This window comes from Oncorhynchus mykiss, chromosome 6 (assembly GCF_013265735.2).
Source record: "Oncorhynchus mykiss isolate Arlee chromosome 6, USDA_OmykA_1.1, whole genome shotgun sequence".
Taxonomy (NCBI): Eukaryota; Metazoa; Chordata; class Actinopteri; order Salmoniformes; family Salmonidae; genus Oncorhynchus; species Oncorhynchus mykiss.
The window spans coordinates 62242255-62264111 of NC_048570.1; the positions used below are offsets into that span (position 1 = coordinate 62242255).

Sequence of the window (21857 nt, forward strand, 5' to 3'; positions counted from 1 at the left end):
AAAAATAGTAAGGAGGACTGGGGGCTGACTGAGGGACAGCCGAGCATAGTCATGGAGCATGGACAGAAGCCCAACCGGGCACACATGTGGAGATCACAGACAGCAACATGGTCTCAGAGCATTTCATATTATTCTGTACGTAAATCTGATACATCTATTTGGTATTGTTTTTTGGATGCATATCATCCATTTCAAATGATATGTTACGAATTACAATCATACAAAAGTTACAAATGTTAGCTAGCTGGCTAACATTAGCTAGGGGTTAGGAATAAAGGTTAGGGTTAAGGTTAGGAGTTAGGTTGAAGGTTTATGGTAAGGGTTAGATTAAAGGGCTAGCTTAGGTTTAGGGTAACGCCCAGCCAGACACAGGCCTCGAGGGCTCGGACAGAGGCCCAGCAGGGCACAGGTGTTGAGGGCACATACAACGGATAAAGGCTGGTGTCTTTCAGGACAAGGCTCCCATCTGGCAACTTTTTGAAGGTGGGCCGCTTCATATCTGCTATTTGTAATTATGACTATAACATGTAACATTTAATCACAGTGAGCAGATCGGATGTTTAGTTGGAACATTAAATTAATAGTGTTTAACCTTTAGCTAACATCTCAACTTGCTCAGCACATTAGAACACACAACACACAAGCATAAGTAAGTGCATGTGTATTCAATATCAACAGCTAGCTAGCTGTAGCGTTGGTGAAGTAATTTCAAAGTATCTAATTTTAGCTAGCTGGGTGTGACAAAACAAAGGCCTAATATAAAATCACACAATGATTTCAGCTTAGTATGGAAATATTGGGGCTGACAGATTATTTTGATGATAATGTGACAAACTATTCCGATCATCTATCAAGGAGAGCAGGAAATGTGGAAACAAATGTGCTTGAAGGAAATGAGACTCCTTCACTCAAGCATCATTATGCAAATTACATTTAGGCTACATGGGATTAATCACAAATTAAATGTGTAAAGTAGTACAAATACATGTACAGTAGCTAGTTGTGCTAGACATTTTATCGATAAAAGGATATGTAGCATATTGTTTTTAAATATTTGCATGCTTTTCTCCTCCCAGTAAAAAACAGCTGATTCATAGGGGGTGTAGCGGATCTCAAAACTCTTCTGCGAAGGACTCAGGTAGGAGGATACTCTTGTGCTTCCTCTCTGGGAGAAGGCTATCGAGTCGGGACGGCCACTCCTCTGTTGGCCTTTTCTCAATTAGATTTGCTCAAGTCCTGCGTCCTCTCTTCTGTGTCCTCTCTCGCCTTCTTTTGAAAAAGTTTAAATTACGTTTACAGTGTTGGATCCCAAAATAAATGTGTAATGTCATTAAAACAAATTGAGTCAGACGTGAAAGACAAATTGGAATTCGTAGCATATCATACGTTTAGCAAAATCTTAACATATTGTACATGTTGCTAATTTGTAATGTATTGTACGTTTTGGAAATTCTTAACATCATACAAATTGTAATTCATATCATATGAAATGGATGATGGACATTCCTAAATAATACATACAATATGAAATGTAACATATCATATTAAATGGAGTATCTTTGATATACATACAGAATAATATGAAATCCTCTGAGTATAGGTTGGGTCACGGAGAAAGGGTGGAGGAGTTGAGGAGAGTTCAGGGTTTTGTCCAACCCATAATCTCCCAACTAAATGTACCCTTTGAACCTGTGTTTCAGGCCAAATTTAGAAGTCTCGCAAAATAAACACCTGCCGAAACCCGGGATCGAACCAGGGACCTTTTGATCTTCAGTCTAACGCTCTCCCAACTGAACTATTTCGGCCATCCTGCTAAAATATTATTTCTCATTATTTTCTAAGGTGTCTTGTTAGCTGTCTAATTGATTTAGTTGACTTTAGGATATTTTCTATCCTTTTATTTTGTCAAATCTTAACTGTATGGTAGGTATCATTTCTATTGCATAAAGGCTTTTTATATTATCTTATGATCTGTTTTTGTCTTCGCCGAATTGTCCACATGTAAAATACATAGCAGAGGATGGTTTCGATCCATCGACCTCTGGGTTATGGGCCCAGCACGCTTCCGCTGCGCCACTCTGCTATCTGGTAAAGGGTGGAGGGGACGAGCTTATGGTGTATACAATGAAGATCTTATCGGCTCCTTAATGTCACTTAATGTCAATGTTAATGTTTAGATCTTCAGTCTAACGCTCTCCCAACTGAGCTATTTCTCTACCATAAGCCAACATTTTCATGCCAATCATCTGCCGCTATCACCTCATGTTTCAGCATGATAATTCAGGGTCCCATGTCGTAAGAATCTGTACACCATTCCTGGAAGCTGAAAATGTCCCAGGTCTTCCATGGCCTGCATACTCACCAGACATGTCACCATTTAGCATGTATGGGATGCTCTGGATCAACGTGTACGACAACGTGTTACAGTTCCCGCCAATATCCAGTAACTTCACACAGCCATTAAAGAGTAGTGTGACAACATTCCACAGGCCACAGCCTGATCAACTCTATGCAAAGGAGATGTGTCGCACTGCATGAGGCAAACGGTGGTCACCCCAGATACTGACTGATTTTCAGATCCATGCTCCTACCTTTTTTTTTAAAGGTATCTGTGACCAGATGCATATCTGTATTCTTAGTCATGTGAAATCCATGGATTAGGGCCTAATGAATTTATTTACATTGACTGATTTCCTTATATGAACTGTAACTCAGTAAAATCTTTGAAATTGTTGCATGTTGCGTTTATATTATTATTCGGTGTAGTTTATACAATGGAGCATTCAAAGACTGACATTAATAGATCAAAATGTGATTAGAGCATTCAGATAATGTCACGAACGTCATCAGGGAAATGACCGGACCAAGGTGCAGCGTTGTGAGCGTACATTTCTTTTTATTTTGAATGTCGCAAACAAAAACAAGAACCAACACCACACCGCTTACTAGGGCTATACAGGCCACTAACAAAGTCAACTACCCACAACTAAGGTGGCAAAACAGGCTGCCTAAGAATGATTCCCAATCAGAGACAACTATAGACAGCTGTCCCTGATTGAGAACCATACCCGGCAAAAACATACAAACAGAAAACATAGAATGCCCACCACACATCACACCCTGACCTAACCACATAGAGAAATAAAACGGCTCTCTAAGGTCAGGGCGTGACAGATCATGATCATGATTCATCAAATTTGCACTTACCCTTCAGGATGACGCAATATTAATGTGGTCTAACTCACCCATTCATACTTTATAGTTGATATATTATATAAGTTATAGTATTGCTTACAAATACAATTTTAACGCATTCTTTGAAAACAAACGTATCCTTTTATTTTGTCAAATCTTAACTGTATGGTAGGTATCATTTCTATTGCATAAAGGCTTTTTATATTATCTTATGATCTGTTTTTGTCTTCGCCGAATTGTCCACATGTAAAATACATAGCAGAGGATGGTTTCGATCCATCGACCTCCGGGTTATGGGCCCAGCACGCTTCCGCTGCGCCACTCTGCTATCTGGTAATAGGTGGAGGGGACGAGCTTATGGTGTATACAATGAAGATCTTATCGGCTCCTTAATGTCACGAACCAAATGTAGACCTCTCGCAAAAACTGTTCCTGCCGAAACCCGGGATCGAACCAGGGACCTTTAGATCTTCAGTCTAACGCTCTCCCAACTGAGCTATTTCTCTACCATAAGCCAACATTTTCATGCCAATCATCTGCCGCTATCACCTCATGTTTCAGCATGATAATTCAGGGTCCCATGTCCTAAGAATCTGTACACCATTCCTGGAAGCTGAAAATGTCCCAGGTCTTCCATGGCCTGCATACACACCAGACATGTCACCATTTAGCATGTATGGGATGCTCTGGATCTACGTGTACGACAACGTGTTACAGTTCCCGCCAATATCCAGTAACTTCACACAGCCATTAAAGAGTAGTGTGACAACATTCCACAGGCCACAGCCTGATCAACTCTATGCAAAGGAGATGTGTCGCACTGCATGAGGCAAACGGTGGTCACCCCAGATACTGACTGATTTTCAGATCCATGCTCCTACCTTTTTTTTAAAGGTATCTGTGACCAGATGCATATCTGTATTCTTAGTCATGTGAAATCCATGGATTAGGGCCTAATGAATTTATTTACATTGACTGATTTCCTTATATGAACTGTAACTCAGTAAAATCTTTGAAATTGTTGCATGTTGCGTTTATATTATTATTCGGTGTAGTTTATACAATGGAGCATTCAAAGACTGACATTAATAGATCAAAATGTGATTAGAGCATTCAGATAATGTCACGAACGTCATCAGGGAAATGACCGGACCAAGGTGCAGCGTTGTGAGCGTACATTTCTTTTTATTTTGAATGTCGCAAACAAAAACAAGAACCAACACCACACCGCTTACTAGGGCTATACAGGCCACTAACAAAGTCAACTACCCACAACTAAGGTGGCAAAACAGGCTGCCTAAGAATGATTCCCAATCAGAGACAACTATAGACAGCTGTCCCTGATTGAGAACCATACCCGGCAAAAACATACAAACAGAAAACATAGAATGCCCACCACACATCACACCCTGACCTAACCACATAGAGAAATAAAACGGCTCTCTAAGGTCAGGGCGTGACAGATAAGGGCTTTTGTGAGTGAATTAAGAAGAAGGAGAGAATACTGTTGAGTAATAAATACATGAAAAATGATGCTGTATAAGCTTAAAAAATAGTAAGGAGGACTGGGGGCTGACTGAGGGACAGCCGAGCATAGTCATGGAGCATGGACAGAAGCCCAACCGGGCACACATGTGGAGATCACAGACAGCAACATGGTCTCAGAGCATTTCATATTATTCTGTACGTAAATCTGATACATCTATTTGGTATTGTTTTTTGGATGCATATCATCCATTTCAAATGATATGTTACGAATTACAATCATACAAAAGTTACAAATGTTAGCTAGCTGGCTAACATTAGCTAGGGGTTAGGAATAAAGGTTAGGGTTAAGGTTAGGAGTTAGGTTGAAGGTTTATGGTAAGGGTTAGATTAAAGGGCTAGCTTAGGTTTAGGGTAACGCCCAGCCAGACACAGGCCTCGAGGGCTCGGACAGAGGCCCAGCAGGGCACAGGTGTTGAGGGCACATACAACGGATAAAGGCTGGTGTCTTTCAGGACAAGGCTCCCATCTGGCAACTTTTTGAAGGTGGGCCGCTTCATATCTGCTATTTGTAATTATGACTATAACATGTAACATTTAATCACAGTGAGCAGATCGGATGTTTAGTTGGAACATTAAATTAATAGTGTTTAACCTTTAGCTAACATCTCAACTTGCTCAGCACATTAGAACACACAACACACAAGCATAAGTAAGTGCATGTGTATTCAATATCAACAGCTAGCTAGCTGTAGCGTTGGTGAAGTAATTTCAAAGTATCTAATTTTAGCTAGCTGGGTGTGACAAAACAAAGGCCTAATATAAAATCACACAATGATTTCAGCTTAGTATGGAAATATTGGGGCTGACAGATTATTTTGATGATAATGTGACAAACTATTCCGATCATCTATCAAGGAGAGCAGGAAATGTGGAAACAAATGTGCTTGAAGGAAATGAGACTCCTTCACTCAAGCATCATTATGCAAATTACATTTAGGCTACATGGGATTAATCACAAATTAAATGTGTAAAGTAGTACAAATACATGTACAGTAGCTAGTTGTGCTAGACATTTTATCGATAAAAGGATATGTAGCATATTGTTTTTAAATATTTGCATGCTTTTCTCCTCCCAGTAAAAAACAGCTGATTCATAGGGGGTGTAGCGGATCTCAAAACTCTTCTGCGAAGGACTCAGGTAGGAGGATACTCTTGTGCTTCCTCTCTGGGAGAAGGCTATCGAGTCGGGACGGCCACTCCTCTGTTGGCCTTTTCTCAATTAGATTTGCTCAAGTCCTGCGTCCTCTCTTCTGTGTCCTCTCTCGCCTTCTTTTGAAAAAGTTTAAATTACGTTTACAGTGTTGGATCCCAAAATAAATGTGTAATGTCATTAAAACAAATTGAGTCAGACGTGAAAGACAAATTGGAATTCGTAGCATATCATACGTTTAGCAAAATCTTAACATATTGTACATGTTGCTAATTTGTAATGTATTGTACGTTTTGGAAATTCTTAACATCATACAAATTGTAATTCATATCATATGAAATGGATGATGGACATTCCTAAATAATACATACAATATGAAATGTAACATATCATATTAAATGGAGTATCTTTGATATACATACAGAATAATATGAAATCCTCTGAGTATAGGTTGGGTCACGGAGAAAGGGTGGAGGAGTTGAGGAGAGTTCAGGGTTTTGTCCAACCCATAATCTCCCAACTAAATGTACCCTTTGAACCTGTGTTTCAGGCCAAATTTAGAAGTCTCGCAAAATAAACACCTGCCGAAACCCGGGATCGAACCAGGGACCTTTTGATCTTCAGTCTAACGCTCTCCCAACTGAACTATTTCGGCCATCCTGCTAAAATATTATTTCTCATTATTTTCTAAGGTGTCTTGTTAGCTGTCTAATTGATTTAGTTGACTTTAGGATATTTTCTATCCTTTTATTTTGTCAAATCTTAACTGTATGGTAGGTATCATTTCTATTGCATAAAGGCTTTTTATATTATCTTATGATCTGTTTTTGTCTTCGCCGAATTGTCCACATGTAAAATACATAGCAGAGGATGGTTTCGATCCATCGACCTCTGGGTTATGGGCCCAGCACGCTTCCGCTGCGCCACTCTGCTATCTGGTAAAGGGTGGAGGGGACGAGCTTATGGTGTATACAATGAAGATCTTATCGGCTCCTTAATGTCACTTAATGTCAATGTTAATGTTTAGATCTTCAGTCTAACGCTCTCCCAACTGAGCTATTTCTCTACCATAAGCCAACATTTTCATGCCAATCATCTGCCGCTATCACCTCATGTTTCAGCATGATAATTCAGGGTCCCATGTCGTAAGAATCTGTACACCATTCCTGGAAGCTGAAAATGTCCCAGGTCTTCCATGGCCTGCATACTCACCAGACATGTCACCATTTAGCATGTATGGGATGCTCTGGATCAACGTGTACGACAACGTGTTACAGTTCCCGCCAATATCCAGTAACTTCACACAGCCATTAAAGAGTAGTGTGACAACATTCCACAGGCCACAGCCTGATCAACTCTATGCAAAGGAGATGTGTCGCACTGCATGAGGCAAACGGTGGTCACCCCAGATACTGACTGATTTTCAGATCCATGCTCCTACCTTTTTTTTTAAAGGTATCTGTGACCAGATGCATATCTGTATTCTTAGTCATGTGAAATCCATGGATTAGGGCCTAATGAATTTATTTACATTGACTGATTTCCTTATATGAACTGTAACTCAGTAAAATCTTTGAAATTGTTGCATGTTGCGTTTATATTATTATTCGGTGTAGTTTATACAATGGAGCATTCAAAGACTGACATTAATAGATCAAAATGTGATTAGAGCATTCAGATAATGTCACGAACGTCATCAGGGAAATGACCGGACCAAGGTGCAGCGTTGTGAGCGTACATTTCTTTTTATTTTGAATGTCGCAAACAAAAACAAGAACCAACACCACACCGCTTACTAGGGCTATACAGGCCACTAACAAAGTCAACTACCCACAACTAAGGTGGCAAAACAGGCTGCCTAAGAATGATTCCCAATCAGAGACAACTATAGACAGCTGTCCCTGATTGAGAACCATACCCGGCAAAAACATACAAACAGAAAACATAGAATGCCCACCACACATCACACCCTGACCTAACCACATAGAGAAATAAAACGGCTCTCTAAGGTCAGGGCGTGACAGATCATGATCATGATTCATCAAATTTGCACTTACCCTTCAGGATGACGCAATATTAATGTGGTCTAACTCACCCATTCATACTTTATAGTTGATATATTATATAAGTTATAGTATTGCTTACAAATACAATTTTAACGCATTCTTTGAAAACAAACGTATCCTTTTATTTTGTCAAATCTTAACTGTATGGTAGGTATCATTTCTATTGCATAAAGGCTTTTTATATTATCTTATGATCTGTTTTTGTCTTCGCCGAATTGTCCACATGTAAAATACATAGCAGAGGATGGTTTCGATCCATCGACCTCTGGGTTATGGGCCCAGCACGCTTCCGCTGCGCCACTCTGCTATCTGGTAATAGGTGGAGGGGACGAGCTTATGGTGTATACAATGAAGATCTTATCGGCTCCTTAACGTCACGAACCAAATGTAGACCTCTCGCAAAAACTGTTCCTGCCGAAACCCGGGATCGAACCAGGGACCTTTAGATCTTCAGTCTAACGCTCTCCCAACTGAGCTATTTCTCTACCATAAGCCAACATTTTCATGCCAATCATCTGCCGCTATCACCTCATGTTTCAGCATGATAATTCAGGGTCCCATGTCGTAAGAATCTGTACACCATTCCTGGAAGCTGAAAATGTCCCAGGTCTTCCATGGCCTGCATACTCACCAGACATGTCACCATTTAGCATGTATGGGATGCTCTGGATCAACGTGTACGACAACGTGTTACAGTTCCCGCCAATATCCAGTAACTTCACACAGCCATTAAAGTGTAGTGTGACAACATTCCACAGGCCACAGCCTGATCAACTCTATGCAAAGGAGATGTGTCGCACTGCATGAGGCAAACGGTGGTCACCCCAGATACTGACTGATTTTCAGATCCATGCTCCTACCTTTTTTTTTAAAGGTATCTGTGACCAGATGCATATCTGTATTCTTAGTCATGTGAAATCCATGGATTAGGGCCTAATGAATTTATTTACATTGACTGATTTCCTTATATGAACTGTAACTCAGTAAAATCTTTGAAATTGTTGCATGTTGCGTTTATATTATTATTCGGTGTAGTTTATACAATGGAGCATTCAAAGACTGACATTAATAGATCAAAATGTGATTAGAGCATTCAGATAATGTCACGAACGTCATCAGGGAAATGACCGGACCAAGGTGCAGCGTTGTGAGCGTACATTTCTTTTTATTTTGAATGTCGCAAACAAAAACAAGAACCAACACCACACCGCTTACTAGGGCTATACAGGCCACTAACAAAGTCAACTACCCACAACTAAGGTGGCAAAACAGGCTGCCTAAGAATGATTCCCAATCAGAGACAACTATAGACAGCTGTCCCTGATTGAGAACCATACCCGGCAAAAACATACAAACAGAAAACATAGAATGCCCACCACACATCACACCCTGACCTAACCACATAGAGAAATAAAACGGCTCTCTAAGGTCAGGGCGTGACAGATCATGATCATGATTCATCAAATTTGCACTTACCCTTCAGGATGACGCAATATTAATGTGGTCTAACTCACCCATTCATACTTTATAGTTGATATATTATATAAGTTATAGTATTGCTTACAAATACAATTTTAACGCATTCTTTGAAAACAAACGTATCCTTTTATTTTGTCAAATCTTAACTGTATGGTAGGTATCATTTCTATTGCATAAAGGCTTTTTATATTATCTTATGATCTGTTTTTGTCTTCGCCGAATTGTCCACATGTAAAATACATAGCAGAGGATGGTTTCGATCCATCGACCTCTGGGTTATGGGCCCAGCACGCTTCCGCTGCGCCACTCTGCTATCTGGTAATGGGTGGAGGGGACGAGCTTATGGTGTATACAATGAAGATCTTATCGGCTCCTTAATGTCACGAACCAAATGTAGACCTCTCGCAAAAACTGTTCCTGCCGAAACCCGGGATCGAACCAGGGACCTTTAGATCTTCAGTCTAACGCTCTCCCAACTAAGCTATTTCGGCCACCTTAAAGTGGTTGTGGTGTGGTTGGCTGTCTGGTGTATTCTGCTGACTTTAGGATCATGATTATTTTCTATTAATCTATCTCCAACAGCGAGTGACAAATGCCTCCACATGGATGGAGTAATCACGCACACGTTATTTTTGAAGCGTCCACCTGCTGGTCCCCTGACAAACTCACACATACTTTCAATTAGAATTTTTGTTCAAATTAGGCTAACCCAATTACTGACGACAGCTACGAAAATGAGCCTCAGTTGATCTGGAGTCTTCTTCCTAACAGACACAGGCTCTCAATGTGTAATGGAAGTTCTAGAACTACTCAGATAAAATGACGTGTTATTTTATCCATTGTCCATGAGAGGGTGAACACATCAAATTTGCACTTACCCTTCAGGATGACGCAATATTAATGTGGTCTAACTCACCCATTCATACTTTATAGTTGATATATTATATAAGTTATAGTATTACTTACAAATACAATTTTAACGCATTCTTTGAAAACAAACGTATCCTTTTATTTTGTCAAATCTTAACTGTATGGTAGGTATCATTTCTATTGCATAAAGGCTTTTTATATTATCTTATGATCTGTTTTTGTCTTCGCCGAATTGTCCACATGTAAAATACATAGCAGAGGATGGTTTCGATCCATCGACCTCTGGGTTATGGGCCCAGCACGCTTCCGCTGCGCCACTCTGCTATATGGTAATAGGTGGAGGGGACGAGCTTATGGTGTATACAATGAAGATCTTATCGGCTCCTTAATGTCACGAACCAAATGTAGACCTCTCGCCAAAACTGTTCCTGCCGAAACCCGGGATCGAACCAGGGACCTTTAGATCTTCAGTCTAACGCTCTCCCAACTGAGCTATTTCTCTACCATAAGCCAACATTTTCATGCCAATCATCTGCCGCTATCACCTCATGTTTCAGCATGATAATTCAGGGTCCCATGTCGTAAGAATCTGTACACCATTCCTGGAAGCTGAAAATGTCCCAGGTCTTCCATGGCCTGCATACTCACCAGACATGTCACCATTTAGCATGTATGGGATGCTCTGGATCAACGTGTACGACAACGTGTTACAGTTCCCGCCAATATCCAGTAACTTCACACAGCCATTAAAGAGTAGTGTGACAACATTCCACAGGCCACAGCCTGATCAACTCTATGCAAAGGAGATGTGTCGCACTGCATGAGGCAAACAGTGGTCACCCCAGATACTGACTGATTTTCAGATCCATGCTCCTACCTTTTTTTTTAAAGGTATCTGTGACCAGATGCATATCTGTATTCTTAGTCATGTGAAATCCATGGATTAGGGCCTAATGAATTTATTTACATTGACTGATTTCCTTATATGAACTGTAACTCAGTAAAATCTTTGAAATTGTTGCATGTTGCGTTTATATTATTATTCGGTGTAGTTTATACAATGGCGCATTCAAAGACTGACATTAATAGATCAAAATGTGATTAGAGCATTCAGATAATGTCACGAACGTCATCAGGGAAATGACCGGACCAAGGTGCAGCGTTGTGAGCGTACATTTCTTTTTATTTTGAATGTCGCAAACAAAAACAAGAACCAACACCACACCGCTTACTAGGGCTATACAGGCCACTAACAAAGTCAACTACCCACAACTAAGGTGGCAAAACAGGCTGCCTAAGAATGATTCCCAATCAGAGACAACTATAGACAGCTGTCCCTGATTGAGAACCATACCTGGCAAAAACATACAAACAGAAAACATAGAATGCCCACCACACATCACACCCTGACCTAACCACATAGAGAAATAAAACGGCTCTCTAAGGTCAGGGCGTGACAGATAAGGGCTTTTGTGAGTGAATTAAGAAGAAGGAGAGAATACTGTTGAGTAATAAATACATGAAAAATGATGCTGTATAAGCTTAAAAAATAGTAAGGAGGACTGGGGGCTGACTGAGGGACAGCCGAGCATAGTCATGGAGCATGGACAGAAGCCCAACCGGGCACACATGTGGAGATCACAGACAGCAACATGGTCTCAGAGCATTTCATATTATTCTGTACGTAAATCTGATACATCTATTTGGTATTGTTTTTTGGATGCATATCATCCATTTCAAATGATATGTTACGAATTACAATCATACAAAAGTTACAAATGTTAGCTAGCTGGCTAACATTAGCTAGGGGTTAGGAATAAAGGTTAGGGTTAAGGTTAGGAGTTAGGTTGAAGGTTTATGGTAAGGGTTAGATTAAAGGGCTAGCTTAGGTTTAGGGTAACGCCCAGCCAGACACAGGCCTCGAGGGCTCGGACAGAGGCCCAGCAGGGCACAGGTGTTGAGGGCACATACAACGGATAAAGGCTGGTGTCTTTCAGGACAAGGCTCCCATCTGGCAACTTTTTGAAGGTGGGCCGCTTCATATCTGCTATTTGTAATTATGACTATAACATGTAACATTTAATCACAGTGAGCAGATCGGATGTTTAGTTGGAACATTAAATTAATAGTGTTTAACCTTTAGCTAACATCTCAACTTGCTCAGCACATTAGAACACACAACACACAAGCATAAGTAAGTGCATGTGTATTCAATATCAACAGCTAGCTAGCTGTAGCGTTGGTGAAGTAATTTCAAAGTATCTAATTTTAGCTAGCTGGGTGTGACAAAACAAAGGCCTAATATAAAATCACACAATGATTTCAGCTTAGTATGGAAATATTGGGGCTGACAGATTATTTTGATGATAATGTGACAAACTATTCCGATCATCTATCAAGGAGAGCAGGAAATGTGGAAACAAATGTGCTTGAAGGAAATGAGACTCCTTCACTCAAGCATCATTATGCAAATTACATTTAGGCTACATGGGATTAATCACAAATTAAATGTGTAAAGTAGTACAAATACATGTACAGTAGCTAGTTGTGCTAGACATTTTATCGATAAAAGGATATGTAGCATATTGTTTTTAAATATTTGCATGCTTTTCTCCTCCCAGTAAAAAACAGCTGATTCATAGGGGGTGTAGCGGATCTCAAAACTCTTCTGCGAAGGACTCAGGTAGGAGGATACTCTTGTGCTTCCTCTCTGGGAGAAGGCTATCGAGTCGGGACGGCCACTCCTCTGTTGGCCTTTTCTCAATTAGATTTGCTCAAGTCCTGCGTCCTCTCTTCTGTGTCCTCTCTCGCCTTCTTTTGAAAAAGTTTAAATTACGTTTACAGTGTTGGATCCCAAAATAAATGTGTAATGTCATTAAAACAAATTGAGTCAGACGTGAAAGACAAATTGGAATTCGTAGCATATCATACGTTTAGCAAAATCTTAACATATTGTACATGTTGCTAATTTGTAATGTATTGTACGTTTTGGAAATTCTTAACATCATACAAATTGTAATTCATATCATATGAAATGGATGATGGACATTCCTAAATAATACATACAATATGAAATGTAACATATCATATTAAATGGAGTATCTTTGATATACATACAGAATAATATGAAATCCTCTGAGTATAGGTTGGGTCACGGAGAAAGGGTGGAGGAGTTGAGGAGAGTTCAGGGTTTTGTCCAACCCATAATCTCCCAACTAAATGTACCCTTTGAACCTGTGTTTCAGGCCAAATTTAGAAGTCTCGCAAAATAAACACCTGCCGAAACCCGGGATCGAACCAGGGACCTTTTGATCTTCAGTCTAACGCTCTCCCAACTGAACTATTTCGGCCATCCTGCTAAAATATTATTTCTCATTATTTTCTAAGGTGTCTTGTTAGCTGTCTAATTGATTTAGTTGACTTTAGGATATTTTCTATCCTTTTATTTTGTCAAATCTTAACTGTATGGTAGGTATCATTTCTATTGCATAAAGGCTTTTTATATTATCTTATGATCTGTTTTTGTCTTCGCCGAATTGTCCACATGTAAAATACATAGCAGAGGATGGTTTCGATCCATCGACCTCTGGGTTATGGGCCCAGCACGCTTCCGCTGCGCCACTCTGCTATCTGGTAAAGGGTGGAGGGGACGAGCTTATGGTGTATACAATGAAGATCTTATCGGCTCCTTAATGTCACTTAATGTCAATGTTAATGTTTAGATCTTCAGTCTAACGCTCTCCCAACTGAGCTATTTCTCTACCATAAGCCAACATTTTCATGCCAATCATCTGCCGCTATCACCTCATGTTTCAGCATGATAATTCAGGGTCCCATGTCGTAAGAATCTGTACACCATTCCTGGAAGCTGAAAATGTCCCAGGTCTTCCATGGCCTGCATACTCACCAGACATGTCACCATTTAGCATGTATGGGATGCTCTGGATCAACGTGTACGACAACGTGTTACAGTTCCCGCCAATATCCAGTAACTTCACACAGCCATTAAAGAGTAGTGTGACAACATTCCACAGGCCACAGCCTGATCAACTCTATGCAAAGGAGATGTGTCGCACTGCATGAGGCAAACGGTGGTCACCCCAGATACTGACTGATTTTCAGATCCATGCTCCTACCTTTTTTTTTAAAGGTATCTGTGACCAGATGCATATCTGTATTCTTAGTCATGTGAAATCCATGGATTAGGGCCTAATGAATTTATTTACATTGACTGATTTCCTTATATGAACTGTAACTCAGTAAAATCTTTGAAATTGTTGCATGTTGCGTTTATATTATTATTCGGTGTAGTTTATACAATGGAGCATTCAAAGACTGACATTAATAGATCAAAATGTGATTAGAGCATTCAGATAATGTCACGAACGTCATCAGGGAAATGACCGGACCAAGGTGCAGCGTTGTGAGCGTACATTTCTTTTTATTTTGAATGTCGCAAACAAAAACAAGAACCAACACCACACCGCTTACTAGGGCTATACAGGCCACTAACAAAGTCAACTACCCACAACTAAGGTGGCAAAACAGGCTGCCTAAGAATGATTCCCAATCAGAGACAACTATAGACAGCTGTCCCTGATTGAGAACCATACCCGGCAAAAACATACAAACAGAAAACATAGAATGCCCACCACACATCACACCCTGACCTAACCACATAGAGAAATAAAACGGCTCTCTAAGGTCAGGGCGTGACAGATCATGATCATGATTCATCAAATTTGCACTTACCCTTCAGGATGACGCAATATTAATGTGGTCTAACTCACCCATTCATACTTTATAGTTGATATATTATATAAGTTATAGTATTGCTTACAAATACAATTTTAACGCATTCTTTGAAAACAAACGTATCCTTTTATTTTGTCAAATCTTAACTGTATGGTAGGTATCATTTCTATTGCATAAAGGCTTTTTATATTATCTTATGATCTGTTTTTGTCTTCGCCGAATTGTCCACATGTAAAATACATAGCAGAGGATGGTTTCGATCCATCGACCTCTGGGTTATGGGCCCAGCACGCTTCCGCTGCGCCACTCTGCTATCTGGTAATAGGTGGAGGGGACGAGCTTATGGTGTATACAATGAAGATCTTATCGGCTCCTTAACGTCACGAACCAAATGTAGACCTCTCGCAAAAACTGTTCCTGCCGAAACCCGGGATCGAACCAGGGACCTTTAGATCTTCAGTCTAACGCTCTCCCAACTGAGCTATTTCTCTACCATAAGCCAACATTTTCATGCCAATCATCTGCCGCTATCACCTCATGTTTCAGCATGATAATTCAGGGTCCCATGTCGTAAGAATCTGTACACCATTCCTGGAAGCTGAAAATGTCCCAGGTCTTCCATGGCCTGCATACTCACCAGACATGTCACCATTTAGCATGTATGGGATGCTCTGGATCAACGTGTACGACAACGTGTTACAGTTCCCGCCAATATCCAGTAACTTCACACAGCCATTAAAGTGTAGTGTGACAACATTCCACAGGCCACAGCCTGATCAACTCTATGCAAAGGAGATGTGTCGCACTGCATGAGGCAAACGGTGGTCACCCCAGATACTGACTGATTTTCAGATCCATGCTCCTACCTTTTTTTTTAAAGGTATCTGTGACCAGATGCATATCTGTATTCTTAGTCATGTGAAATCCATGGATTAGGGCCTAATGAATTTATTTACATTGACTGATTTCCTTATATGAACTGTAACTCAGTAAAATCTTTGAAATTGTTGCATGTTGCGTTTATATTATTATTCGGTGTAGTTTATACAATGGAGCATTCAAAGACTGACATTAATAGATCAAAATGTGATTAGAGCATTCAGATAATGTCACGAACGTCATCAGGGAAATGACCGGACCAAGGTGCAGCGTTGTGAGCGTACATTTCTTTTTATTTTGAATGTCGCAAACAAAAACAAGAACCAACACCACACCGCTTACTAGGGCTATACAGGCCACTAACAAAGTCAACTACCCACAACTAAGGTGGCAAAACAGGCTGCCTAAGAATGATTCCCAATCAGAGACAACTATAGACAGCTGTCCCTGATTGAGAACCATACCCGGCAAAAACATACAAACAGAAAACATAGAATGCCCACCACACATCACACCCTGACCTAACCACATAGAGAAATAAAACGGCTCTCTAAGGTCAGGGCGTGACAGATCATGATCATGATTCATCAAATTTGCACTTACCCTTCAGGATGACGCAATATTAATGTGGTCTAACTCACCCATTCATACTTTATAGTTGATATATTATATAAGTTATAGTATTGCTTACAAATACAATTTTAACGCATTCTTTGAAAACAAACGTATCCTTTTATTTTGTCAAATCTTAACTGTATGGTAGGTATCATTTCTATTGCATAAAGGCTTTTTATATTATCTTATGATCTGTTTTTGTCTTCGCCGAATTGTCCACATGTAAAATACATAGCAGAGGATGGTTTCGATCCATCGACCTCTGGGTTATGGGCCCAGCACGCTTCCGCTGCGCCACTCTGCTATCTGGTAATGGGTGGAGGGGACGAGCTTATGGTGTATACAATGAAGATCTTATCGGCTCCTTAATGTCACGAACCAAATGTAGACCTCTCGCAAAAACTGTTCCTGCCGAAACCCGGGATCGAACCAGGAACCTTTAGATCTTCAGTCTAACGCTCTCCCAACTGAGCTATTTCGGCCACCTTAAAGTGGTTGTGGTGTGGTTGGCTGTCTGGTGTATTCTGCTGACTTTAGGATCATGATTATTTTCTATTAATCTATCTCCAACAGCGAGTGACAAATGCCTCCACATGGATGGAGTAATCACGCACACGTTATTTTTGAAGCGTCCACCTGCTGGTCCCCTGACAAACTCACACATACTTTCAATTAGAATTTTTGTTCAAATTAGGCTAACCCAATTACTGACGACAGCTACGAAAATGAGCCTCAGTTGATCTGGAGTCTTCTTCCTAACAGACACAGGCTCTCAATGTGTAATGGAAGTTCTAGAACTACTCAGATAAAATGACGTGTTATTTTATCCATTGTCCATGAGAGGGTGAACACATCAAATTTGCACTTACCCTTCAGGATGACGCAATATTAATGTGGTCTAACTCACCCATTCATACTTTATAGTTGATATATTATATAAGTTATAGTATTACTTACAAATACAATTTTAACGCATTCTTTGAAAACAAACGTATCCTTTTATTTTGTCAAATCTTAACTGTATGGTAGGTATCATTTCTATTGCATAAAGGCTTTTTATATTATCTTATGATCTGTTTTTGTCTTCGCCGAATTGTCCACATGTAAAATACATAGCAGAGGATGGTTTCGATCCATCGACCTCTGGGTTATGGGCCCAGCACGCTTCCGCTGCGCCACTCTGCTATATGGTAATAGGTGGAGGGGACGAGCTTATGGTGTATACAATGAAGATCTTATCGGCTCCTTAATGTCACGAACCAAATGTAGACCTCTCGCCAAAACTGTTCCTGCCGAAACCCGGGATCGAACCAGGGACCTTTAGATCTTCAGTCTAACGCTCTCCCAACTGAGCTATTTCTCTACCATAAGCCAACATTTTCATGCCAATCATCTGCCGCTATCACCTCATGTTTCAGCATGATAATTCAGGGTCCCATGTCGTAAGAATCTGTACACCATTCCTGGAAGCTGAAAATGTCCCAGGTCTTCCATGGCCTGCATACTCACCAGACATGTCACCATTTAGCATGTATGGGATGCTCTGGATCAACGTGTACGACAACGTGTTACAGTTCCCGCCAATATCCAGTAACTTCACACAGCCATTAAAGAGTAGTGTGACAACATTCCACAGGCCACAGCCTGATCAACTCTATGCAAAGGAGATGTGTCGCACTGCATGAGGCAAACAGTGGTCACCCCAGATACTGACTGATTTTCAGATCCATGCTCCTACCTTTTTTTTTAAAGGTATCTGTGACCAGATGCATATCTGTATTCTTAGTCATGTGAAATCCATGGATTAGGGCCTAATGAATTTATTTACATTGACTGATTTCCTTATATGAACTGTAACTCAGTAAAATCTTTGAAATTGTTGCATGTTGCGTTTATATTATTATTCGGTGTAGTTTATACAATGGCGCATTCAAAGACTGACATTAATAGATCAAAATGTGATTAGAGCATTCAGATAATGTCACGAACGTCATCAGGGAAATGACCGGACCAAGGTGCAGCGTTGTGAGCGTACATTTCTTTTTATTTTGAATGTCGCAAACAAAAACAAGAACCAACACCACACCGCTTACTAGGGCTATACAGGCCACTAACAAAGTCAACTACCCACAACTAAGGTGGCAAAACAGGCTGCCTAAGAATGATTCCCAATCAGAGACAACTATAGACAGCTGTCCCTGATTGAGAACCATACCTGGCAAAAACATACAAACAGAAAACATAGAATGCCCACCACACATCACACCCTGACCTAACCACATAGAGAAATAAAACGGCTCTCTAAGGTCAGGGCGTGACAGATAAGGGCTTTTGTGAGTGAATTAAGAAGAAGGAGAGAATACTGTTGAGTAATAAATACATGAAAAATGATGCTGTATAAGCTTAAAAAATAGTAAGGAGGACTGGGGGCTGACTGAGGGACAGCCGAGCATAGTCATGGAGCATGGACAGAAGCCCAACCGGGCACACATGTGGAGATCACAGACAGCAACATGGTCTCAGAGCATTTCATATTATTCTGTACGTAAATCTGATACATCTATTTGGTATTGTTTTTTGGATGCATATCATCCATTTCAAATGATATGTTACGAATTACAATCATACAAAAGTTACAAATGTTAGCTAGCTGGCTAACATTAGCTAGGGGTTAGGAATAAAGGTTAGGGTTAAGGTTAGGAGTTAGGTTGAAGGTTTATGGTAAGGGTTAGATTAAAGGGCTAGCTTAGGTTTAGGGTAACGCCCAGCCAGACACAGGCCTCGAGGGCTCGGACAGAGGCCCAGCAGGGCACAGGTGTTGAGGGCACATACAACGGATAAAGGCTGGTGTCTTTCAGGACAAGGCTCCCATCTGGCAACTTTTTGAAGGTGGGCCGCTTCATATCTGCTATTTGTAATTATGACTATAACATGTAACATTTAATCACAGTGAGCAGATCGGATGTTTAGTTGGAACATTAAATTAATAGTGTTTAACCTTTAGCTAACATCTCAACTTGCTCAGCACATTAGAACACACAACACACAAGCATAAGTAAGTGCATGTGTATTCAATATCAACAGCTAGCTAGCTGTAGCGTTGGTGAAGTAATTTCAAAGTATCTAATTTTAGCTAGCTGGGTGTGACAAAACAAAGGCCTAATATAAAATCACACAATGATTTCAGCTTAGTATGGAAATATTGGGGCTGACAGATTATTTTGATGATAATGTGACAAACTATTCCGATCATCTATCAAGGAGAGCAGGAAATGTGGAAACAAATGTGCTTGAAGGAAATGAGACTCCTTCACTCAAGCATCATTATGCAAATTACATTTAGGCTACATGGGATTAATCACAAATTAAATGTGTAAAGTAGTACAAATACATGTACAGTAGCTAGTTGTGCTAGACATTTTATCGATAAAAGGATATGTAGCATATTGTTTTTAAATATTTGCATGCTTTTCTCCTCCCAGTAAAAAACAGCTGATTCATAGGGGGTGTAGCGGATCTCAAAACTCTTCTGCGAAGGACTCAGGTAGGAGGATACTCTTGTGCTTCCTCTCTGGGAGAAGGCTATCGAGTCGGGACGGCCACTCCTCTGTTGGCCTTTTCTCAATTAGATTTGCTCAAGTCCTGCGTCCTCTCTTCTGTGTCCTCTCTCGCCTTCTTTTGAAAAAGTTTAAATTACGTTTACAGTGTTGGATCCCAAAATAAATGTGTAATGTCATTAAAACAAATTGAGTCAGACGTGAAAGACAAATTGGAATTCGTAGCATATCATACGTTTAGCAAAATCTTAACATATTGTACATGTTGCTAATTTGTAATGTATTGTACGTTTTGGAAATTCTTAACATCATACAAATTGTAATTCATATCATATGAAATGGATGATGGACATTCCTAAATAATACATACAATACAATAAATGGAGTATCTTTGATATACATACAGAATAATATGAAATCCTCTGAGTATAGGTTGGGTCACGGAGAAAGGGTGGAGGAGTTGAGGAGAGTTCAGGGTTTTGTCCAACCCATAATCTCCCAACTAAATGTACCCTTTGAACCTGTGTTTCAGGCCAAATTTAGAAGTCTCGCAAAATAAACACTTGCCGAAACCCGGGATCGAACCAGGGACCTTTAGATCTTCAGTCTAACGCTCTCCCAACTGAACTATTTCGGCCATCCTGCTAAAATATTATTTCTCATTATTTTCTAAGGTGTCTTGTTAGCTGTCTAATTGATTTAGTTGACTTTAGGATATTTTCTATCCTTTTATTTTGTCAAATCTTAACTGTATGGTAGGTATCATTTCTATTGCATAAAGGCTTTTTATATTATCTTATGATCTGTTTTTGTCTTCGCCGAATTGTCCACATGTAAAATTCATAGCAGAGGATGGTTTCGATCCATCGACCTCTGGGTTATGGGCCCAGCACGCTTCCGCTGCGCCACTCTGCTATCTGGTAATAGGTGGAGGGGACGAGCTTATGGTGTATACAATGAAGATCTTATCGGCTCCTTAATGTCACGAACCAAATGTAGACCTCTCGCAAAAACTGTTCCTGCCGAAACCCGGGATCGAACCAGGGACCTTTAGATCTTCAGTCTAACGCTCTCCCAACTGAGCTATTTCGGCCACCTGAAAGTGGTTGTGGTGTGGTTGGCTGTCTGGTGTATTCTGCTGACTTTAGGATCATGATTATTTTCTATTAATCTTTCTCCAACAGCGAGTGACAAATGCCTCCACATGGATGGAGTAATCACGCACACGTTATTTTTGAAGCGTCCACCTGCTGGTCCCCTGACAAACTCACACATACTTTCAATTAGAATTTTTGTTCAAATTAGGCTAACCCAATTACTGACGACAGCTACGAAAATGAGCCTCAGTTGATCTGGAGTCTTCTTCCTAACAGACACAGGCTCTCAATGTGTAATGGAAGTTCTAGAACTACTCAGATAAAATGACGTGTTATTTTATCCATTGTCCATGAGAGGGTGAACACATCAAATTTTCACTTACCCTTCAGGATGACGCAATATTAATGTGGTCTAACTCACCCATTCATACTTTATAGTTGATATATTATATAAGTTATAGTATTGCTTACAAATACAATTTTAACGCATTCTTTGAAAACAAACGTATCCTTTTATTTTGTCAAATCTTAACTGTATGGTAGGTATCATTTCTATTGCATAAAGGCTTTTTATATTATCTTATGATCTGTTTTTGTCTTCGCCGAATTGTCCACATGTAAAATACATAGCAGAGGATGGTTTCAA

General features: G+C 40.1%; 6 non-coding genes across 6 annotated transcripts; all 6 read right to left on the reverse strand.

The window, feature by feature from the left end:
* Positions 1-1732: 1732 nt before the first annotated feature.
* trnaf-gaa lies at positions 1733-1805 on the reverse strand. Its single transcript has one exon. It is a non-coding gene; the product is annotated as a tRNA-Phe (tRNA).
* A 4670-nt stretch (positions 1806-6475) lies between these two features.
* On the reverse strand, positions 6476-6548 carry trnaf-gaa. The gene has a single exon. It is a non-coding gene; the product is annotated as a tRNA-Phe (tRNA).
* A 3308-nt stretch (positions 6549-9856) lies between these two features.
* trnaf-gaa lies at positions 9857-9929 on the reverse strand. Its single transcript has one exon. It is a non-coding gene; the product is annotated as a tRNA-Phe (tRNA).
* A 7037-nt stretch (positions 9930-16966) lies between these two features.
* trnaf-gaa lies at positions 16967-17039 on the reverse strand. Its single transcript has one exon. It is a non-coding gene; the product is annotated as a tRNA-Phe (tRNA).
* A 3639-nt stretch (positions 17040-20678) lies between these two features.
* On the reverse strand, positions 20679-20751 carry trnaf-gaa. The gene has a single exon. It is a non-coding gene; the product is annotated as a tRNA-Phe (tRNA).
* Positions 20752-21134: 383 nt separating this feature from the next.
* On the reverse strand, positions 21135-21207 carry trnaf-gaa. The gene has a single exon. It is a non-coding gene; the product is annotated as a tRNA-Phe (tRNA).
* Positions 21208-21857: the final 650 nt, after the last annotated feature.